General features: G+C 45.8%; 1 protein-coding gene and 2 non-coding genes across 3 annotated transcripts in view; 1 reads left to right on the plus strand and 2 right to left on the minus strand.

Annotated features, from left to right (window-relative positions):
- Positions 1-22,530, plus strand: part of LOC144142750 (synaptotagmin-10-like) — a 239,208-nt gene that overhangs the window by 132,274 nt on the left and 84,404 nt on the right. The window lies entirely within an intron of this gene.
- On the minus strand, positions 5,587-5,657 carry Trnag-ccc (transfer RNA glycine (anticodon CCC)). Its single transcript has one exon. It is a non-coding gene; the product is annotated as a tRNA-Gly (tRNA).
- Positions 13,780-13,850, minus strand: Trnag-ccc (transfer RNA glycine (anticodon CCC)). The gene has a single exon. It is a non-coding gene; the product is annotated as a tRNA-Gly (tRNA).

Raw genomic sequence — 22,530 nt, forward strand, 5'->3', positions numbered from 1 at the left:
TGAGAACTAGGCCTGGATATCAACTGCAACTTTCTTCTTTTTTCAGGCATAATTTTAGATTAACCTCCCAACAGGTTAGAGTACCGTCACTAAGACAATTGCAACCATATGGTGGCATAGAAACCAATGATGCTGTGAAATAAAAGTTTACATCAATATAGTAAATGCAGCGCTTGGCTTATCAGCAAACACCTTAACTCAACAAGACTGCATGGTGCACACTAGTGTCACTAGATAAGATACAGAGTACCGTCACTGAGGCACGCAAGTGAGCAACGGTGGCCATTTTGTTGTTTCTCAGTGTTGCCAGATTGCCGCTTCTGCAGCCTCACCGCTAACTTTGTCGAGGTCATTTGTAGACAACACTGCCGAAGACCAAGCAACGCGGCATCTTCCGAAACACTTCTGCAGCTGAAATGCTGCGAAGCGCGTTATCTTTGATTCGCTTTCGGAACGACGCCAGTCGCGCGCAGCCGCAGAGCACGGAGGTCAAGCTGAGACTACCACAGTTGACCGGCAGAAAACGCATAAACAACAAGATGGCGGCGCCCATGAACCGTCGCAGTGTGAACAAATGTCACGTGATGCGAACTGACCAATGATCACCGCGGCGGCACAGAGCAATGGAGAAAAGAGTGCCGATACTCTGTGACCTTATCTAGTGACACTAATCACTGCTACATATGCATTCTTTAATATCTCCCTGGTTTGTTTGAAATTTGAGATAAAATTGATATCATTGTTATCGAGACAAAGCGGTCTTTTGCATGAACCAAACTTGTATTTCGTATTCATGGCCCCTTTAGGGAACGCTTGGTGCCGGGCTAGTTGGTGGTACATCATTTGTAGTATAGCTATTTGTAGTACATCATTTGTAGTATATATAGTATAAATGCTGCGAAGCGCGTTATCTTTGATTCGCATTCGGAACGACGCCAGTCGGCACAGCCGCAGAGCAGGGAGGCCAAGCTGAGACTACCACAGTTGACCGTCAGAAAACGCATGAACAACAAGATGGCGGCGCTTATGAACCGTCGCAGTGTAAACAAGGCTCATGTGATGCTAACTGACCAATCATCACGGCGGCGGAACGGAACAATAGGAGAACAGCGTGCCGATACTCTTTTACCTGTCTAGTGACACTAGTTCACAACCCTATTGTCTCCTTTTGGCATAAAGGCGAAGAGGGAGTTCTCCTTCTGTTTCGCTACGAAGTAATTCTAAATTCATTGCTCCAAGTTTCATGCCAGCCACTGATTTTTAATCCGGTTGAAATTTACACCCTTTTCGATAGTACGTAATTTATGAAGATATGAATACACACCACAGGAGCTCTTGCAGTGCCCCACAGGAATTCAAATTACAACTTTTGTGTGGTTTGTGACACTTGTTTTCGGTCAATAAATTCAACACCAAATCTAAACAGAGATCAGCGGAGCAATAAAAAAATGAGCCGCAGGTCGCTATCTTGAATTATGCCTGTCTTGTAACATACCACAAGCGTAGCTTAATGCTCACTAACTTTTTCCACAACAGAGCTCGTCAGCGCATCACAAAATTTAGAAGAAACGTGGACATATTTTTGTTTCAATACTTAAGGACCAAATGTAATCGAATTAGGAACATTTGTCTTGTTCAACCAATGAAGTGAAATCTGGAATCCCTTCAGAAATATCTTATTTACTTTTTGGAGTTACAAGACTAATACCTCTCTAATGCCATCCTAGGATTAATGAACTATAGGCAGAAAGTACAACCTTTTATCCTCTTTGGGCACCAAACAAGAAAGAAAAGTTTTGTCCTCATTTTGACACAAACTGCATTTCACGTCAAAATGATGGTGAAACTTCTTAAACTAATTCAGCGCGGACTACTTCAACCGCCTAATTTGGGTATACCCGGCGAAGGCAAAACGTCGTCATTCATGCATGGTGAAGCGGTCGCTCCAACTCGCCGGAGCGCCTGTACAGTAAAACAGCGGCTGACGGTAACACGGTCGAGATTTCCTTTCGTTAGGCCTAAAAGCCGCACCATAGTTGCCTCTCGAGGCTGTCTCCTGTGTCGCCCCCGGCCAGAGACACGTGTTAGTCATAAAGGACCGGCAATGCGCCCTGGTTACCTTCACGCCGACGTCTGTAAACAAGCCTTTCCTTTTTACTGTGTGTTTTTTACATGCTTGGCTGCCCGTGCAGACGACGAAATCCACCTGCAGGCGGATTTCGTCGTCTGCACGACACCAGATCGTCTGCTTCTGCCTCCCCCCACGGGTGAGGCAGAATCAGACGATCCGTCGTGATGAGCTCTCATCAATGGCTTGTCATGTGACTGTCCACGCAGGTTGGTAAATGCGATAGGTCTTTTTAGCCTTATTCAAGCCATCGCGCGTGTCGTTATATATTTCTGTTGCCAGAATTCGTTAGCTTGCGTCGTTCCATTAGGGATTGCTTCCGTCTACATGTGCCCCGGCGAAGAACCTGATAGCAGACAACAGGAGGGCGCTCTGCGATGTCAACTTGCGGTGGACCGGGCATATGCAATCTGTCCGCAAACACACTGCAAAAGTAAGAAGGAGAAAATCTTACCCTTCTGTTCAGGGTACAAAGATTTCTGAGCTTATCTGCGTACTTGGCGCGTGAACGTCTTCCCGTGCTTACACGTATCGTTCGGAAACTACGCCACGCAAGTCACTCATAGTTAAAAGGACCATGAGGACGAAATAGAAGTGGGATCTAGAAAAAAGATTGCATTCTCCGATGATACTCATCGCAAACTTTCAAGAAGTTATCCAGATATCAAACAAAACGTATGAAGCAGTGGCGCCTCCCCAGATACTTTCCGGCAACATTTCTATGACGTCACAGAAACTTGTTTGCGCGATTCACGGCGGCCAACCTAAGCCACCGACTAGGAACATGACTTGGCGACTGTAGCGGAGCATATCTATAGTTGCGTTTAATCGTATGACTTGAATGCTAACCTGTAGCTAACACACTAATACCGGCGATTTTAACTCTGGCCTATATTACGTCACACCTACCCATAATACATCACTTTACGCGAAATTCAAAAGTTTTTCAACACTTCGTCCGTTTTTTTTTTTAGTTAAAAAACGCCTTTTGTGGCTAAAATGGCACTGAGTCAGTTCCCAGCCCCTTCAAATTGAGCAAAGTTGCATTTTGTCTCAATGGCCGCCTTAAAGAGGCGGGATCTTTTGAAGTTGCATTTTTAACGCGCATACAGACGATACGCAAGAAGAGGGAAACACGAGCGCTTCTTGTGTATCGACTGGCTGCGCTTTTAAAATGAATCTGCTCCAACTAGCTCAAGTTTCCGTGCTTTTGAAGTTGCCTATCGTGTTTTGTGTCGAGCCCGTGTGCGAGCATATAACGTCGTGGGCGGTATAATAAGCGAGAGAGAGAGAGAGAGAGAGAGAGAGAGAGAGAGAGAGAGAGAGAGAGAGGGGGAAGAGAGAGAGAGAAAACTATCTTTAATTGGGTCTGGCGATGTTAGCCGGGCTGAAATGCCTAGCTTACTAGAATCGTAAAGGGTTCAATGTTATTAGCTTTATTTCCCTTCAAAAGCAGGGTATTGTGTGTGGCGGTGAACATACGTTAGCGAATTGCCATCGTGTTGTCGACGAATTTTCGCAGCGCGTGGAAGACACGCTTTTACAATTTCGTAACACTGTTACGAGCGGAGTCTCGTGCCAGGGATTCCCCCACTCCACTACCGGCCGTTGGAGTAACGTCTGGTTTTTCAACCGTAAAGAAGAAAAGGAACAAACAGCGTTGCCAAGCGGGTTGTGTGTACTACTGTGGGTCACACACCTTCAGTTTGCCTTCTTCTGTTGCCAAAGCACATTCACCCAGATGTCATGGGACTTTTCGAACTTTAAAGAAAGAAAGAGCAGGAACGAAAGAAAGAAATAACGAAAAATGAAAAGGAAGAAAGAACGAAATGAAGAAAGAAAGAAAGAAAGAAAGAAAGAAAGAAAGAAAGAAAAAGAAAGAAAGAAAGAAAGAAAGAAAGAAAGAAAGGAGCAAGGAAAGCAAGCACGCAAAAAAGAAAGAAAGCAAGAAGAAAGAAAGAAAGGGATGGAAACAGAGAGAGAGAGAGAGAAAGAAAGGCAAGCAAGCAATGAAAGAAAAGAGGAAAAAACACAGAAGGAAAGAAAGAAAGAGCAGAAACGAAAGAAAGAAATAGAGCTAAAAAGAAAGAAAGAAGGGAAAAAGAAAAAAGAAGAGATGGAGGGAGCAAGAAAGAAGAAAGAAGTAAAGAAACCCGTGCCCTGTGCATTGGTCACGCATTCCGTCTCGAAAAAAAAAATGCCGTTCCATTTCCCGATGAAGTTTTTATGACCTATCTCGATGGATTCGGCGTACAGGAAACATTACCGGTCCGGGCGTTCGCAACGATTGGAGTCGGTTAGCCGTAATGCGAGGCGCCGCACGCTGTCCATTGATTCTTCACAAATTCATCCGATTCCCACGTACACGTGAAAATGTAAACAAGCGAGATTATTCCGCCCTGCGTTCTATATTTGCTGCCGCTTTTTTTTTTCTTTTGTTGGCTGAGTCAATACTCCCGGAGCAAAATGCATGGTTTTTTTCATAGGATTGGGCGAGTTTGTTTAGATGTAATGTTCAGCTTGAACGTAGAACTAAGGACAGAAGAACGCGCGGACACAGTGCTGTGCCCGTCTTTTATTTTGTAACGTCGTTCGTTTTTAATTTCAAGCTGAAAATTCCACTCAGTGGTTATTCTTCTATCGAAAATTATACTACCTCGCCTTTCCGAGAGAAATTGTACATTGAGTTCCTTTTTGGTCAACTGGCTGATAATCGTTTAACACAGTATTAGCAGGCTGCTGTATGCAGCAATACTGATTTAGTAGACGATTCCTTAGCTTTCAAAAAGCTATCCCCTACGGTTGTTCAGGTGCTAAGGCGTTGCACTGGTTGGCCAAGAACACGGACTCGATCCCAGCCGCGACTGCGCGTTTTCTTTTTAAGAGAGGCGAAAAAAAAATAAAAAGAAAACGCCCCTCTGGATTTTAAAATCTATATGTGGTCAAAATTTACCGGAGCCTTCCACTACGACACGCCCGATGTCTCAGATTTAGCTTCGAAGCGTAAAACGACAATATCTTGAAAGGAAAAATATGGCATTCGATACGGTCACTTGAGTATGAAGGCTACTTGTTGTGGTGACGTTATGTGTAATAGTACCAGTTGCATTGATATACGCCTTCCTAATTTATCAAACAGAACTAAATAAAGAGGAAGAGAAGAAAATAATAAGTAATGGAAGAAAAACAGAGAGAGAGAGAGAGAGAGAGAGAGAGAGAGAGAGAGAGAGAGAGAGAGAGAGAGAGAGAGAGAGAGAGAGAGAGAGAGAGAGAGAGAGAGAGAGAGAGGCGGCAGCAACGTCACATCGCACGCAACCCTTTTCAGTTGTATGCCCCATTTGCTGAGACTTGGGATTTTCAAAAAGATTTTATTCCGTCTAAAGGCGCCTCTGCGGATACTGACAGTGCAAGTGTTAATAAAAACCCAATAACGATGCTGAAAAAAAAAAAAAAAAAACTGCGCCGCCCGGGAATCGAACCCGGGTCGCAAGAATGGGAATCTTGCATGATACCACTACACCAGCGGCGCAGGACGTCCGGGGGCTCTGAATCGATAACATCAATTGCGCGGACGGTGCTTCATTCTCTCTTCCGCTTCTTGTAAGGGTGTAGTAAACAAGACAGCACACCCTCACCGCCGCTTTACAGAGCGGCTGAGCCAACTTTTTCACAGCTGAAAGTTCGTGGCTGGCGTCAACCAAGATGGCTAGCACATGATTCAGGTTCGCGGTGCGAGTTTCCTGCTCCAGGGGCGGTATTCTCGCGTTTGTCCATTTGAAAGCGTCTGTTTTGCGACCGTTTTGTTGTGACGTACTTTCAGTTCTAGGCGGGATTTGGCTTGGCTTTTGCGCAACTGTTCTTGTAAACACATTTTATACGACTAAATCTATTTCAAACTATCTTTTATGTGTTTATTGTTCCGTCAGCGAACCAACAACAAGGCGACGAAAAATCGTCTGCTCCAAATCGTCTGCACCGAGAAGCCGCGGCTCAGATAAACGTCGGCTCATAGCTCCGCCGTGCTTGCATGTTCGCTTTTCGCCATTCAGGGCTTGCGCAAAGCGGACGTTTTTGAAACGGACACAAAACGGACAAAACACGAGAATACCGCCCCACAGCTGAGTTTGTTTTAGTTTTGGTTTTGTTTTTTGTAGCAGCGCCTGATCGCGGTTTTTCGAAACACTGACGCAGCTGGAGCGGCTTCAAAGGGCGTATCAGTAAGATCCCTTATACTATTTCTACCAAATATTTAAGCCATTGACCTAATTTATGTGCTTTACACAGGCCTTGTTAATGGCCCGCTGAGAACATATTGCCAGGTAGCGCTTGGTTTTGACTGAACGAATTGTTGAAGTTTTGAAGGTCAGCACAGACAGTGACTGGCACGCTTTGAAGGATTTTATGGCTCCTGTAAATAATTCGGCCGGAACAAAAACAAATATTAGCGAACAAATCTCGGACAACTGTCGGTGTGTTTTCACTAACACTCATTCGACTGTAAAAGAGATTGTGACCGAACTCCCCGCACCCGCTATTCCTTTTCCTCTCCGTAACGAAATCCCCAACCCCTTCACTACCTCCGGCTTCCACGGTTGGAAGGGTTATAGTTGATGTACCCACGAAAAAACTGTTTTTAGAGTAAAGGGGAAAATGGTTACCGCAGAGTGTGTGGAAACCGGCGCGATAATAGAGCTACTCCTTCCATAAAGTTGCCCGTTTACTAGTGAATCTTATCAAGCCCAAAAGTATGGTAAGGCAGGCTGATCTTGTTTGCGAGATTTTTTATTATTATTGCGCCACAGGCCATTAGAAGAGTGAAGAAGTACACGTACCGAAGAGTGTACAGAGAAAGGTAGAGAAAAGAAGTCACGTGTTTCGGGTATCCTCATAGCTCAAGAAAAGTTCCACGCTGTACCCCAAATTCACGTGGTTTATATATGCCTCGTTGGAAAGTGACGTCGAATGACCACGGCGTCTTCACGAATGATACACAAAACCAACGAAAGGCCGGAGGCTAATCAAAGCATACCGGCTGCGTATAAGGGATAAGTTAATGATCGATAGATTAGTGATTGATAGTAGCGATTGGTAAGGCGGGATTAGGATGAATCAAGTCAAATTAAGCATAATTAAGACTGACTAAAGAGAAATGCGGTGAAATAAGGTGAACTAATATGAATTAAGGTAGATTTCGGACAGTGGAATAGCATGGCTGCTGTTTCGATGGGTAGACGTGTATATAAAACGTACCCGTCACAGCAGTGAGCCAGGCTTTCACAATCAAAGGATTAAGCACCCCGAGAACTTTTTCATTAAGAACTGCCTTGCACGAGCACTTTAATCGATATCGAGAACGACCCACTGTCTGCTTGAAGGCCGAAAAGAGATCATAACCTGCTGGCGGCTATCTCTCCACCTTCAAGTGAACGACTCCAACTCTTATTTGTGGCTACTCTGTACAGTCTAGCGCGTGCAATTTACTGTCTAAATTCTAACGTCTTTATCTCCAATGGGCGGCGGAAACAAAACCACCATGCACCTTTCGCGGCCGACCGTAATGACGTCACAGTGATTTATAATGAATATTCATGCAATCTCAGCCCACAGCATTTACATGTGCGCACATTTTATAGTTCCTGACTACCTTTTCCTTGGCCGCGCAAAAGTTTTACCCCTTAAACATCCAGGCAATCCGCTAAATTTAGCCTCACGGTCTTCCCACGGTGTCGTCGTGGCCGACATAATCCAAACAGCGCGGCGGATGGAGAGCGGGAATTTCGAACGCATTTCTTTTTGTTGTTGTTGTAAATGTGAGAGCAAGTCCAGCGGTCAAACTCGGAACATGGCTCACGCAGGCTAGACATAAGGTAATTAGGCAATTAAGTTTAGGTAAAATAAGGCAATTAGACTGTGCGTACAAACAATTTCAGTGGGCCTTTATGGATCCCCCTGGACTCCTGGGCTCACTTCTGCAATAAAGTTGTTACAACTATACAACAACAAAAACATTTCCCAAATGCTATGCGAGAAAGCGTGCTTTACGGAGCTCCCTCGAACTATAGAACTCGTGCCCTCACTGGAGCGGAAATTTCTCTTCTTTTATTTATTTCACGAAAGTTGGCTTCTTAGAACGGTTTCTCCGTATTCCGGGTACTGAGCGTAGTTTGAACTCCGCTGCCAGCTCATATTGGTTTTTCGAGCGCTAACTGCACCGACCGCGCTCCCCAAGGCGTCCGTAGGGAACCAGAACGCAATACACGAGTAACGACTTTTTCCTTCCTTCCCGCCGAACCTCCGGTCATATTCAGCGTTGGGTCGTCTTCGACCGACGTAATGAGATGGCGCTGTATTTCTTCGTTAGATTGTATAGAAGCAGCGCGTGCGTTTTATTGAGGCGAACGCTTTGTATGTTTCACTCGAATGGGACCTTAAATAACCTCGTATAGTCGACACGAACGGTGTTGAAACCCAGGGAAGGCCAGAAGCGAACCGAACCTGACCAGTTGTCTATACGAGATTGTTAATAATTGCAAAGTTGAATTATTATTGATCGGTGATTGGTGATTTACAGTAACGATGGCAACGTAGGGTGCTGGTGATTAGGATAAATCAAGATGGGTCACTGGTTGATTAGTGATTGATAGTAAAGACTGCTAAGAAATAAGGCTAAGATGGGTTAAGGCGGATTAAACTGGATTAAGGTGGGATTAATGTAGATAAGGCGGACTAAGATTGATTAAGGGGGATTGCGGACGGCAAAGGAGCGGGGATGCCGTGACGTGTATATAAAAGGTGCCCGTCACAATAGCACGCCAGGCTTTCGCCGTCAGGGCACGTAAGCAGACTTAAGTGCTTCGGGAAATTTTCTGGTCATCTCGGACCAGAGTGCTAGGGCGGTCTGTCGACAAAGACGATATTTGTGCATTCAAACGTACACCGAGCGACGTATAAATGTCACTCACGTGTACGGCTACATTCTCTAGCGATGTTTATGGTGGAACGAAACCCCTCTCCCCCCCTCCCCCCCCCCTTTTTTTTTTTTTTGTTGAAGAAAAAGAGCGAAGGGGTTTTCTGGCATCCCTAGTAAGGAAGAGGTTTTACAATTTCGTAAGCACGTTTCGGTCCTGATTTGTCGTGCCCAGGGATTGCTTACCCTCAAACACGCCGCGGGCATACGCGGTTTAAAACAACAAGAAAAAAGCTTTGACAATGTGTGTACTTCTCAGGGTCACAGTCCTTCTATTTGTCCCCCTTTGTTGCTACAGAGCATTCACCGCGATGGCATGAAACGCTTTGAGATAAACAAAAATAATACGTGTTCTGGGTCCGACTATACTGAGTCACGCACGTGTTCCCTGTGCGTAAGCGACGTACTCCATCCTTAAAAAAGAAATAAAAAAGGAAGAGAGAGAAAGAGTGAAATAAATAAAGGAAGGAAGGAAGAAAGAAAGAAAGAAAGAAAGAAAGAAAAAGTAAAGCAAGAAAGAGAGAAAAAGTAAAGCAAGAAAGAGAGAAAGGAAGGAAAAAGGACGAAAGAAAGAAAGAAAGGAAAAGTAAAGCAAGAAAGAGAGAAAGGAAGGAAAAAGGACGAAAGAAAGGAAGAAATACACAGAAAGAGAGACAAAGAAAGAAAGAAAGAAAGAAAGAAAGAAAGAAAGAAAGAAAGAAAGAAAGAAAGAAACACTATTCCAGTTTGTTCTCTGTGAAGTCTGTAAGCGCTTCGAACGCAAACTTTGCAGCAACGACCTGTTTGGGGACCTGCCTCGATCGATGCGTCGTATAGGTAACACTACCAATCTGGAAATGCAACGAATCTGCTACGAATGAAGTCATTGAGCTGCGACCGCGCGGGGCCGAGCACTGTCGATTCATTCTTTACAAATTCACGCGATTGCCATGTCCCAAATATATAAAAAATCGTAGCCCCTTTTTTAAAGATAAATATAGTCAAAACTCGAAGCCTAAAACCTAAGGCGTATTGACAAGAGAAATGTGTGTGCATCTGTAGGTCAGTGTCCTTCAATTTGTCTCCTTTTTTTGCCACAGCGCATTCAGCCAGAAGCAGTGCGATATATTTTGTATAAAAACAATACATGCACGTTCTCTGCTTCAACCTACTGAAGCACGTGCCCGGAGCTTAGGTCACGTGACTCATCTGCTGACGAGAAAAAGTGTCTGGTTTTCCGCCGTCTCGAAACAAAAAAAGAACTACAGTAGTCTTTCTTCTTGTTTCATTAAAACTGCAAGCGCTCCACGCACAAATTTTGCAGTAACAGGTCATTTGGTGGCTTTTGTATTATTTATCCCGGGTGCTTCCAACAAATGAAGTGGTTGAGCTTTGATCGCGAGGCTTCGAACACTACCAATTTATTCTTTGCAAATTCATATGGAGAACATTTGTTCTCGTTACTTTCAACAAGGTGGATCGACCCTCTCCCCTGACATGTGTATGTACGGCCCTTTCCTTTCTCTTTATACTTAAAAAGTGCTGCTTGTGGAATTTTCGTACAAAACAGTTTATTCCGTCAGCAAAACAGATAATTTTCTTGTAATAGTTATATCTATTAGCTTGAATTTTATTTACTTGCTGATTTCTTCATACAAAACAGTTTATTCCGTGAGCAAAACATAATTGTCTTGTTATAAATACATCTATCAGCTTGAATTTTATTAAAGGGCAATAAAGGCAAAATACATCTCTGTTCAGTTTTAAAGATCAATCAGCTGCCTTTCGGCCAGGAAAGACATCTTAAAAACTCGAGAAATCTTGAGAAACATTTGAATTTCGTGCCACAGAGCGATAATATCAACAGGAGTGACCTACTAGGGTCAGGAGTGACGTAATATGGACCAGGACTAAAAACGTAGTTATCAAAGCACTTATACAGCATTACCATTCAGCTGATGCGATCAAATAGAATCAAGGGCGCCACTGCATTCGCCCTGTCATGCTACTTAGCGGTGACTTCCGTCGGCAGCCGCCAGTCGCACGAACAACGTTCTGTGACGTTATATAAATATTGCTGTGCAGTGACTGGGGAGTCATCCCTGGTAGTGTCACTAGATAAGATACAGAGTACCGTCACTGGGGCGCGCAATTGAGCAACGGCGGCCATTTTGGTGTTTATTAGTGTTGCCAGATTGCTGCTTCTGCGGCCTCACCGCCAACTTTGACGAGGTCATTTGTAGACAACATTTCCGAAGACGCAGAAATATGGCATCTTCGGACACACTTCTGCAGCTGGAATGCTGCGAAGCGCGTTAGCTTTGATTCGCGTTCGGAACGACGCCAGTCGCGCGCAGCTGCAGAGCAGGGAGAGCAAGCTGAGACTACCACAGTTGACCGACAGAAAACGCATAAACAACAAAATGGCGGCGCCCATGAACCCTCGCAGTGTGAACAAATGTCACGTGATGCGAACTGACCAATGATCACCGCGGCGGCACAGAGCAATGGAGAAAAGAGTGCCGATACTCTGTACCCTTATCTCGTGACACTAATCACTGCTACATATGTTTTCTTTAATATCTCCCTGGTTTGTTTGAAATTTGAGATAAAATTTATATCATTGTTATCGAGACAAGCTGTCTTTTGCATTAACCAAACTTGTATTTCGTATTGATGGCCCCTTTAGGTAACGCTTGGTGCCGGGCTAATTGGTGGTATCTCATTTGTAGTACAGCACCTGGGGCTAACACAGAGGAGGATTCGAAGGAAGAAAACGTATACGCTTGCCGAAAAGAGCGCGCATTTTCGAACGGCCTTAAAACACTCACTTCCTTTTCCAAGACTGGCTGATTAGCATTTACGTGTGCATATGGTGTTTTGTGCATTAAGTTCCACCCTGTTGAAGCCCCGCAGCTTTCCTTGGCGCTTCACTGCATTAAAAAATGGCTGCGGCTTAGCTAAGCCAACCCTGGATCTGCAAAGTGGAAGCTTGGCTTAGCCTGGATAAGTATTGGGCTCACTTGGTTAATCTCTCATTTAGCTATAATTATTACGCTTAGGTATGCACTCATCGTTAAGCCACGTATGACGACTGGGCCTAGGTTGGTGGCTAGTCATGACTGTGATTACCCTTGGATTGACATGTATCGTTATCCGCACGTGAATAGACAGACGGCGCTTGCCAACGACGGCTAAAAGCCTCCTACTCCCGCGCAACGCTCAGAGAAGACGGCCAGGCCTCGCTCTCATCTGTGGCCAAGCTCGCACTCACTAAGTGAGCGCAGAGCTCCTCTTAGCCAGGCGTGCGGTGAGTGACGTGGCCAGACGGCGATCCAGCGGCGGAGAGCGCATGCGCCAAGCCGGCGGCGGCGGAGCAACGTGCGGCGAGTCGCTTCATGCGTTGCCAAGGCCATGGCGCAGCTGCGGTCAAATGAAGGTCAAATTGCTGGAGACGGTGAAACTCGTCGCTACTAGCAGAGTCCTTCAATGCATTGAAGAACTCTGCTACTAGTAAAGCATTGCTTTAAAAGCCACCGTGGTCTAAATAATAGGATTATAGCAGCGCTCTTAGAACCTGCATTTTCCTTACTAAACGCCTGTACAATTGATCAACACGATCGATTTTCCCGACTGTGTGGTAACGACTGACGGGTGCTGTCAAAGCGAGAGAAAAGCGCGTGGAACTTTTCGTGGCCTAATGAACAGCGAATGAAATTTACGTAAAAAGTGCGCACTTTTTTGTATTCGTCAGGCCATTGAGGAGTTCGTTAGTATGCAAAGTGGAGACGGTGACATTTCTATTCCCTTAAAAGTTTTGCATCCATCGTGATGAGATGAACCTATTACCAAAGAAACGAACACTTCCATTCAGACGTAACGACGTATATAGGAACAATCATTTGTAAAATTTTAACTCTGTGAACACGATAACGTTTTTTTTTTTTTTTTCAATTCTTAGAGTTGCGGGTAGTTGGAGTTTGGTTATGTGTAAAGGTATGCGGCAACTGCATCGTCCGCTACTCGTTCCTGAACGCTGTGCTTCTCTAAAAGAAAATCAGAGAAAAAAATAAAATTTCTTTCTTTCCTGTCTTCTTTCTTTCTTTCTTTCTTTCTTTCTTTCTTTCTTTCTTTCTTTCTTTCTTACTGTTTTCTTTCTTTCTTTCTTTTGTATGTAATTTTTGCCAGCGAGTGTCACTATTTCGAAAAAATAAGATAACCATGTCCTGCTCATCCAATACCTTCGTACGTAATAAACTTGTTACAGTCAACAGTTAAGTATCTGCTCTTACCATATCGGCACCTTCGCATGGTGCCGAAGGGAAATCGTTTAAAATTCAAGCCCTTATCATATTCCCTTTTCGCGGAAAAGCTTAGTGTGAGCTGTGGCATGTCTGTCTTTTCCTCTTTCTTTCTTTTTCTCTTTCTTTCTCCCTTTCTTTCTTTGTTTCTTTATTCCATTCCTTCCCTCTTTCTTTTTCTTTCTTAAATGTTACAGCTCGCATAAAACTTGACAGCGACAAGAGTATTTGCCAAGCCTTCGTGGCTGTTCGAAACGATCTTCCTTCAACGCTATGCACCGGTGCCGATAAGGCAAGAGCAGATATTATTTGGCGTGAGAAAGCACGAAGCTTCCGGACGAGCAGGACATCGTCACCTTAGGTATCCAAATGAATAACATTCCTCGCAAAAAAAAAAAAAAAACTGCGCCGCCCGGGAATCGAACCCGGGTCGCAAGAATGGGAATCTTGCATGATACCACTACACCAGCGGCGCAGAACGTCCCGGGCTGCTTATTCGATAAAGTCTACTGGGGGGAAGGTGAGTCGTAAGCGCTGCGTTGCTTGTAGAGTGGCGAATCTGCGATTCTTGTGGTTTTCCAAAGAAGTCAGCGAACTTGCGCCACCCTGAGCAACGGCGTTCTAAATTCTACCCCCGTTCTACGTTTTTACAAACAGTTGCCCTATGTTGCCGGCATGTGACAATGCAGAACTGTCAAAAAAATTCTCTCTCTCTCTCTCACTCTCTCCATCTCACTGTTTTTGGTGAAAATCGAATAGAATGTTTTATTACGTCCCGGATTAAACTGGGACAGGAATAACTTATTTCCTGAACCACTCAGCGAGCCGCTAATCTGCTGATCATTGCTTATAGGAGCCAGAGCGCGCTAACAAAAATTCGCTTAATATTCGTAGCATAGATGATCAATGCGTGGGCTTTCAAAAAAGCCTGTGTAAAGGCACCGCATGGACGTCGATAAATACGTTTAACGCGTGCATACATTCGTTAGCAGGCTTTACAAAACTGTTTATTTTCTCGGCCTCCAGTTATTCGCCATGGCAATGTAATCAAATTGTAGCTTCCGTTAGGAATGCTAACGTGTCGCCTAGCTTCATAAAAAAAGCTGGATGGGGGAAGCCGCGTTGAACAGTGGGATTAGGCTTATCCTTTTTTTTTTTTTACTGGTAAGTCGAGTGGCTTATGAAAATCTTGAATTAAATGCAATGGGAGAAGGGGAGCACATAGACTGTGTTTTTTTTTTTTTTTTTTGGTGCAGAGCACTTACGGGGATCGCCTTATCGTCGTAACTTGCTCGCTGGACCCACACGGCGTTCCGTCGTCGTGGCGTAACCCAGCGGCTTCGAAAGCCAAGCTGTTTATATTCAAAAGCGTTCGAAATTCGTGACCCGCTGGCGCTTGTCATACATCTCCCCGTTGTTTAGCGCAAAGGAAACTGTACGTATGTACATTTGAGGCAAAATATACGTCATTAACCAGCAGCGCCCACGTTCATTTAGTTAGGAACGCTGATTGGGTTGGTTTTTATAAGCGAAAAAAAGTGGCAGGTCAACGCCGGCATGTGCGGGAGGAAAAGCAAGCACAAAAAGAACAGAACTCCCGCTGGCGCAGTTTCAGGCAGGGATCGCGCGAGCACTGCGAAGGCGGGAAATTTGAATTACATTGGGTGGTAGCAGTGAGCGGATAACGCCTTGGATAACGGCGCTACAGACCATTATGGCGAATCACTGCTCTGCCCGTGCGACAGCTTTCACATTGATTGGAACGACTTTAATTTCTTTTTTCGGAGAGTACGGGGGCTGGGGGGGGGGGGGGGGGGGGGGGGAAGGCGAGGTTCGGATTGAAGCCTACAGGATTGAAGCCCACAGATGGTGGGTCAATGTGGGTTTTGCATGGAAGGCTGTTATTAAGTGCAATGCACTTCTTAAGCGACCCTGAACCTGCGTCCACCGGCGATGTCCGCGCACGTGGAGATGGGCGCGCGCAGCCTGGCCGCTGACATGGCACATACCCACGTGGGGGATTGGCCAGGAATCTCCTAGTCTTCCTTGGCAACGGGGGAGATGGGCGCGCGCTGCCTGGCCGCTGACATGCACATACCCACGTGGGGGATTGGCCAAGAATCGGCCGTGAGAAGGGCTAATGCACCCGCTTAAACGAGTACTGACACGAAATTTCAAAGCTGAGATCCGCTCTAGCAATCAAGTACAACGACAACACAAACAGGTGTCTGTGAATAAATGCATCTTTCTTTCTTTGTAGTTGTGTGTGTGTGTTTGTGATCTCTCTTTCGCGAACATTACCGAACCGCGCAAATTCAACTCGTGCATTCGCACTTTCACATTCTTCCCCTCGAGGAAATGCGGGGAATTTTTAAAGTACGAGTATACCTTATTCTGCCTTCACTTATTCGCGAAATTCTTCAGCGAAATTCGCTCAATCCGGACTGACACCCCCCAGCTCTGAAGGGAAAACAAAAAAAGAGCAATGACCTTACTGTGTTCCTTCGCCATTCCGAATCAGACCGAACTGTGAATGTAAAAGCATAAGTTACCGGGTGACAGTCAGGAGAAGTGTGGGTCCGGCATAAACCAGACTTACTATCTTGATCCCAGTCAGGGTGAACACGGGAGCGCGTGTCGTTCCGTGAGCGCGTGTCGTTCCGCCTGTCGGTGTTCCGGGTAACTTCGCACGCATGCGCAGTTCGTTTGCAACGAGGCTACGTGATGCGCGTGCGAAGCTACCCGGAACGCCGACAGGCGGCTCCCGCGCACGGAACGACACGCGCTCCCGTGTTCACCCTGACTGTGATCAAGATAGTGCAGTACTGCAACCAATAAACGCTCTACAACCCCAGCTAAGACGCGTTCCTCCGCCACGAATCCGGCCGCATGTTCCAGGCAAGGTCCGATCACTACTCGATTCTAAGCTACCCCCACCCCCCCCTCCACCTATTGTCGGTAAAAATATTGGGAAAATAAAGTTTGCGTGCGAATCTAAGCGCCCTCTTTTCTAAGCAACCATCGCAAGGTTGATTTCACGCGCGTGGAAGCGGGTCTGACGTTGTGGCGGCCCAAGTGGCAGAACCGACTCGAATGGTAGTGAAGGTGACGGTATCACACGAAAGCGGTGGGTTCACTGTGTGCACCTATTTTTCTGTTGAATTTTGGCCAAATACATTGTTCCTTGCGCCCGTCTCGTCAAAATACGGCCGCAAAAAAGAGGGGGGGAGGCAATTTGGGTCTTCCGAATTTAAGCACCCCCGTCACTTTAGGCATCGCGATCGCGGAAAATAAAGGGGGTGCTTAGAATAGAGTAAATGCGGTATATACTACAGGGAAATCTGGCGCAATTGTCCAGGAGAGCCGCGCCGCAGCGAGCATTCCGTCATGTACCGGGAAGGCACATTCCACTTGTCCTGGGCATGGCTCATGAGCAGGCTCCAAAGTTGCCTCTGGCTGCAAAAAAGAAACAATAGTGCCGTAAAAAACAATTCAAATTTATTTTGTTATTATGAAATTGGAGCTCCAAAAAGATTCATTGCTCAGGGAATATTTACAGGTGTCACGCAAGATGAAAAAGAAAATATGTTGCCCTTTTTTTGTTGATTTTGGCTTCGATACAAAAAAGAAGCCATGTCGCTAGCCGAGCCAAGTAGGCGAGGAACGTCGTCAGCTGCAATGGCGGCGCCCACGACCGCCCGTGACTGCAGCGCCAGATAGTATGAAACTCTATGGATCACAGGAGCTGAAGGACCAAGACGGGCCACTTTCACCTGCGCACGATGAAAGCCTTCGAGCACTTCGCAGCCTCAACAGCTTTGTACACAAACCTTTCCAGTTGCTTCGTCGTGGTTGCAGCCATTTTATCACTGGGCTGTCCTAGCACCCATTAAGTTAACGCACTCGACAGGACCGTCTCACAGCGCATGCGCAGTACAGTCCAAAACATGGCAACATGTTATGAAGGCTCAAAGGATGTAAATGAATATACGGAGAGTAGGCGAAACTGCGACACCTACAAATAAAGCACGAAAAGGTACGAGTGGGCATTAGCCAGGTCAAGGGCAGCCCGCGGGAACGAGTACGCAAGAACGAAAGCGTGGGGATGGAATTGCCTTATATGTGGCCATCTATAAGCTAGCCCGCATGTAGAGTCTTCGGTGGAGCTGACCCTATAACACTGGGTGTGTGCGATTACAGTCCCGGGGCAGGGCTTGACGGCGTAGGGGGCGATATCCTTTCCCCGTCCGATTACCTGATTGCGCCGACGCCATCGCCGGTGGGCCGCAGTATATGCCGCACACGCTAACGCGCCGACACCGTTACGAAGTGGCCATCGTCTACGACCAGGTCTGCTTTTTTTATTACCGGAGTCATCGCCGTATACGGAATGGCTGAGACGTGCGCGGTGCGAGTTCGACCGTTCCCGCACGTCGCTCTTCTCATCTTTCTGGTTAGGTAACGCTTGTCCGAGCTCTCGCAAGTTCGTTGACTCCGCGCGGACTGTCAAACTTGCACTGTCGTTTATGCTGACTCTCTGGCTAGACTCGGCTCGGCTTTTTCTGGATTTTTTTTTTAGCTGTCAAGTCGCTGCCCTCCAGAGGGAGTGGCCGCGCTACGCTTTACTGATCTTTTGAGGCAGCGGTAGCCCGACCTGCGCCTGCCGAACGCTGCATGCACGCATGTGTGTGCCAGAGATCGTGCATATTATGCATGTATGCGAGACCACGGCCGCCTACGTTCATACCACCTCTCATCCACGACCGTCCCTAGATGGCCTCGCCCCCGTTAGCCGTGTGATAAGCGCAAAGTTCTATACCGTTGTCTTTTTTTTATTTGCCACATTTTTTAAATTGGAAAACAAGGTCTTTAAAACAAGGTTATGTGACGTCATAAAGGAACCGCCGAAAGGTGCTAGGGAGTAGCCTTGGCTTCATACTAATAGCTCAATTATTTGTTTAATGTGCACGATAAAATTGGTACAAATGTTGTTGGGACAATGCATACAGTCTTGACGATTAACCAAACTTGTATTTTGTCTTCATCTCACAGTGGAGATAAAGAAAGCTGCTCGAAATTCCTAAAGAGAGAAAAAAAACTTTATTCTCTCAACAGCCCTAGTCCGGGGCGTCGTGCCACAGCCTCTTCATTAGGATACGGCTGGTCCGTAGAACTCCCAGATATCCGCACTAACACGAAGGCAGTGGGCCGGATTTCTATGAGAGGATCGAGGGTAAGAAAGTTGCAACTTCAAGCGCTGAAAACTCCCCATCACCGACAGTGGCGCAACTGCTGTCACGGTGCGTTTAATGCTCAAATTCAAAATCTGCGCCTTATGCTTGCATCTCTTTAATAGACACTGCGTCGGCATACTCATGATTTGTTTAATGGATGCGCATTATGTGAGAATAAATTCAGTTCGTGTTACGGTAGTCAAATTGCTATCATTACAGCGATTTCATTGGTTTTGAGAGAAGGCAAAAGATGTACACATTCGAAATTACATTTCTAAGCCTCCCACAAGTGCGTTTTTTCTGAGGGCACACGGCGTGGTGTCTAAGGGCTCTGCTGCTTACCAATACCGCCGTTGACGTGAACGCGGGGCGAGGATTACCAAAATTTTAGCGAGCTAGTCTGCTTCTGCTATATAACAGAGACAGACAGGTCGGCTACGCTTTTGAAGCGGGTTCAGTGACTCTTTTATTAGAGCGCACACTCGATCCGCGAGCCCAACTACAGAAGTGTACCTCCGTATGCGAAACCAGCAGCTAGTACATGTTTTCCACGCAACGTGTTCGACTTCGCTTTCCCGGCAAATATCCAATCAGTACATGAAAAAGCACTTTCCCGAGACAGGTCATGGTGATGTCCCGCCTGCTTTATTTATTTATTTATTTATTTATTTATTTATTTATTTATTTATTTATTTATTTATTTATTTATTTGCTGCCGTCCACATGAAACATAGCACAGGCGGGGAGAGAGATGAAACAATAACTTCTAAAAATGGCGCGCAAACGGCAACGAGTCCGGCCCCTTGCGGTAAGGAAAATCACTTGGGAATATTTCAAGTTTCCAAGTTTTACGCAACCTATACGCCTCGGTGACGCTCTGGGGACCGATTTGGGGCGGCTCACATCCACAAGAAATTGTGACGACATCGATTCACGCTTACATCAACGAGGCGCCGAGGTCAAGCCGCAAGCGCTGCACGTTGTCGGCGTTAGTTATAACGCTGGTTTGGCTAGGGGACATTGTACGTTGAGAGAAACGTACACGCCGAAACAAGTAAAACGACGAACGAAATCTGAAAAAGACGAGACGAGCCTGAAATGGATACAAAGTTATATATGTATCGTGGACGTTTATTGGGAACGACCGGAGATGGACCGAGAAATATCGGGAGATCCCGAAAGTGGTTGAAAAATGCTCGAGCAACTCTGTTTCTTTTTAAATTTTTTTTATTGGCGCGCGCTATTCCCTTGAGGCCGTTAGATGGACTGGGAATACAATAACTCGAAACGACGGTAGTTACTTTTTGGTAGTTACTTCTTTTGGTGCGCCAACTTCCACGGCTTGTGTGATAGTCGTTGGGAAATGTGTCGCCTTGCCTTGAGGCGAAGTAACGAATAGTCTCCGATTTCCAGAGAACCTTGCAAGAAAATGGCCTAGCAATAAGGGTGGCGAACTTTACGTACTGTCCCTAGCCGTTCGTCAGGCTACTTTCTTAGCCCTAGACTCTCTCTGATTTCCCAGCCGAGATGAATTGGCACGTCATTTGTCGCTGGAACGTTGCCCGCAATTTATCGGATGTGTATTCAAGATAAAAAAGAAGAAAAAAAAACACGGGTGCCGCGATATTAAGTGCGCTAGAAGGTCGGTGAACTTGGTACGCGACCTCGTACGCTCAGGAATGTGGGATCGATACGAACGCAAAGCATACGTTTTGGTTGGGCGGTCTTTTTTTTTTTTCTTTGTCAGTACACTACTTCGGGCTGGTGTGCGCCTGGTTATGAGGTTCATTTTATCTTTACCGGATGGGACAGAGCTGTTTATCTATTTTTCTGTGGCACATTATCGCATTTTAGAAAGCTCCAATTGCTAGGGGACCACTCCAAGCAGAATTTTTTTTATTCTTTTTTTGATTGTGCTCCTACGATAACTTTTAATCACAGTCACTGGAGCGTAAGAGCCAGAACCGGCCGAAGAACAATAACGACGTTTTGCTCAAGTTTAGCTCTGAGTAGCCTGTTCCTGCGCTTCTGTAACAATGTTATAAGGTTGCACTTTTAAGTGCAGAGCACTTTAGGGCCGCGCCTTGTCGTCGTAGCACTCTCGCTGGATAGAGCCGGCGTTCCGTCGTAGCAGCTGTAGTCGCGGCGTAACCCAAAGGCTTCGAAAGCCAAGGGGTTTATATAGTCATAAGCGTTCGAAACTCGTGAACGGCTGGCACTTGTCATACATCTGCTTGTTGTTTGGCGCAAAAAAAAAAAATGCCGGTACATTTGAGGCAAAATATACGTAATTAACCGGCAGCGCCCACGTTCATTTTGTTAGGGACACTCGTCGGGTTGGTTTTTGCGATAGTCAGCGAAAAAAAAAGTGGCAGGGCAATGCCGGCACGTGCGGGAGGAAAAGCAAGCACAAAAAGAGCAGAACTCCTGCTGACGCAGTTTCAGGCAGGAGGCGCGCGAGCACTGCGAAAACGGGGGATTTCAATTGCGTTGGGTGGTAGCAGTGAGTAGATAACGGCGCTACAGCGCATTATGGCGAATCGCTGCTCTGCACTTCCGACAGCTTTCACATTGAGTGGAACGTCTTTAATTTTTTTACAAGCTCTAGAATAAACTCGTCAAATCACAAGAATTTGATATTTCATTTTGCTTAATTTACTTAGTCAGGGGTGTTTCCCCTTCAAAGCGCGAAGTGGGTGAGGAACTCATGCTGACAAGTCACGTCTACCAGCTTTTAAGGAATTGTACATCGATTGCATCCAGCTTTATTGGGTTAACTCAGAGGAGACTGTTTTGTGGGAAAGTTGGACTCCATTTGTGTAATTTACTACTAATGCGGGATACACGGTGCAAGATAAGTATCAAGGTCAAACCTACGCAGCCAGAGCAAGTTTTAGGGGCGAAGCACCTTAGTACCTCGGTTTGTCCGGGGCTTGGCGTCCATGTACACAGTGTTGCGCATGCGCGAGGAGCATTGGTTTGGATTGGATTGGATTTGTGTTGGATTGGATTGGATTGAAATGCATTGTATTGGATTAGATTAAATTGAATTGTATCGGATTGGATTGGAATAGTATATATACTGTACACACGCGTTGTCACTCATTTACATGCGTGATGCGTGAGTGCGCAATGCCACGAGTGATTTACGGTGAGAACGATCCCCAGCGCTTCGCCCACTCGTCATGATTTACTTCGGGGAGATGCGTGATTTTTTTTTCCTCGTGGTGCATACAAACCACGGCTGTTCACTCAATCGTCAATGCTGAAGAAGCCCAGAAAGTCACTCAATCGTTGCCCAGAAAACTGACGTTCGAGAGATACCAAATATTCTTGTTATCAACCCACTGTGGCGTGATTGCTTCTGCTAGTAACTTTTAACGCTTGCTATTATGTGTTAGTTAACCTCGCTTTTTGTTCTGGCTGTTCCTACCCAGTTTTATTAAAGGAACAGGGACTGTTCCGACTGGCCGGAACATTTCTCCGTATCCGAGATTCAGTTGTAAGCGTCGCTATTTACTTTGCACAGAATAAGCGGTCGCTCGGGTAGGGTGTACCAGCGAGTAAAAAAAATATCGGGGCATTTAAGTCTGCTTACGTGGTTCGAAGGCGAAAGCCTGGCGTACTATTGTGACGGGTAATTTTTATATACACGTCTACCCGTTGACACAGCAACCGCTCTATTTCACCGTCCTTACTTCTTCTCAATCCACCCGAATCCACAATAATCCACCGTGACCCATCTTAATTCATTTGAATTTATCTGAATACACTGTGATACATTTGATTTATAAATCTGCCTTAATCCTCTTCAACCCACCTTAGTATTTAACTTACCAATTATTACTTTCAATCACTAATCAATCATTTGGTAATCATTAATCGTTCCTTATACACGCCTGGTGGGTGGTGTGGCCTTTC

Source organism: Haemaphysalis longicornis, unplaced genomic scaffold, assembly GCF_048455015.1.
Source record: "Haemaphysalis longicornis isolate Haplotype H1 unplaced genomic scaffold, Haemaphysalis longicornis Haplotype H1 scaffold_6, whole genome shotgun sequence".
NCBI lineage: Eukaryota > Metazoa > Arthropoda > Arachnida > Ixodida > Ixodidae > Haemaphysalis > Haemaphysalis longicornis.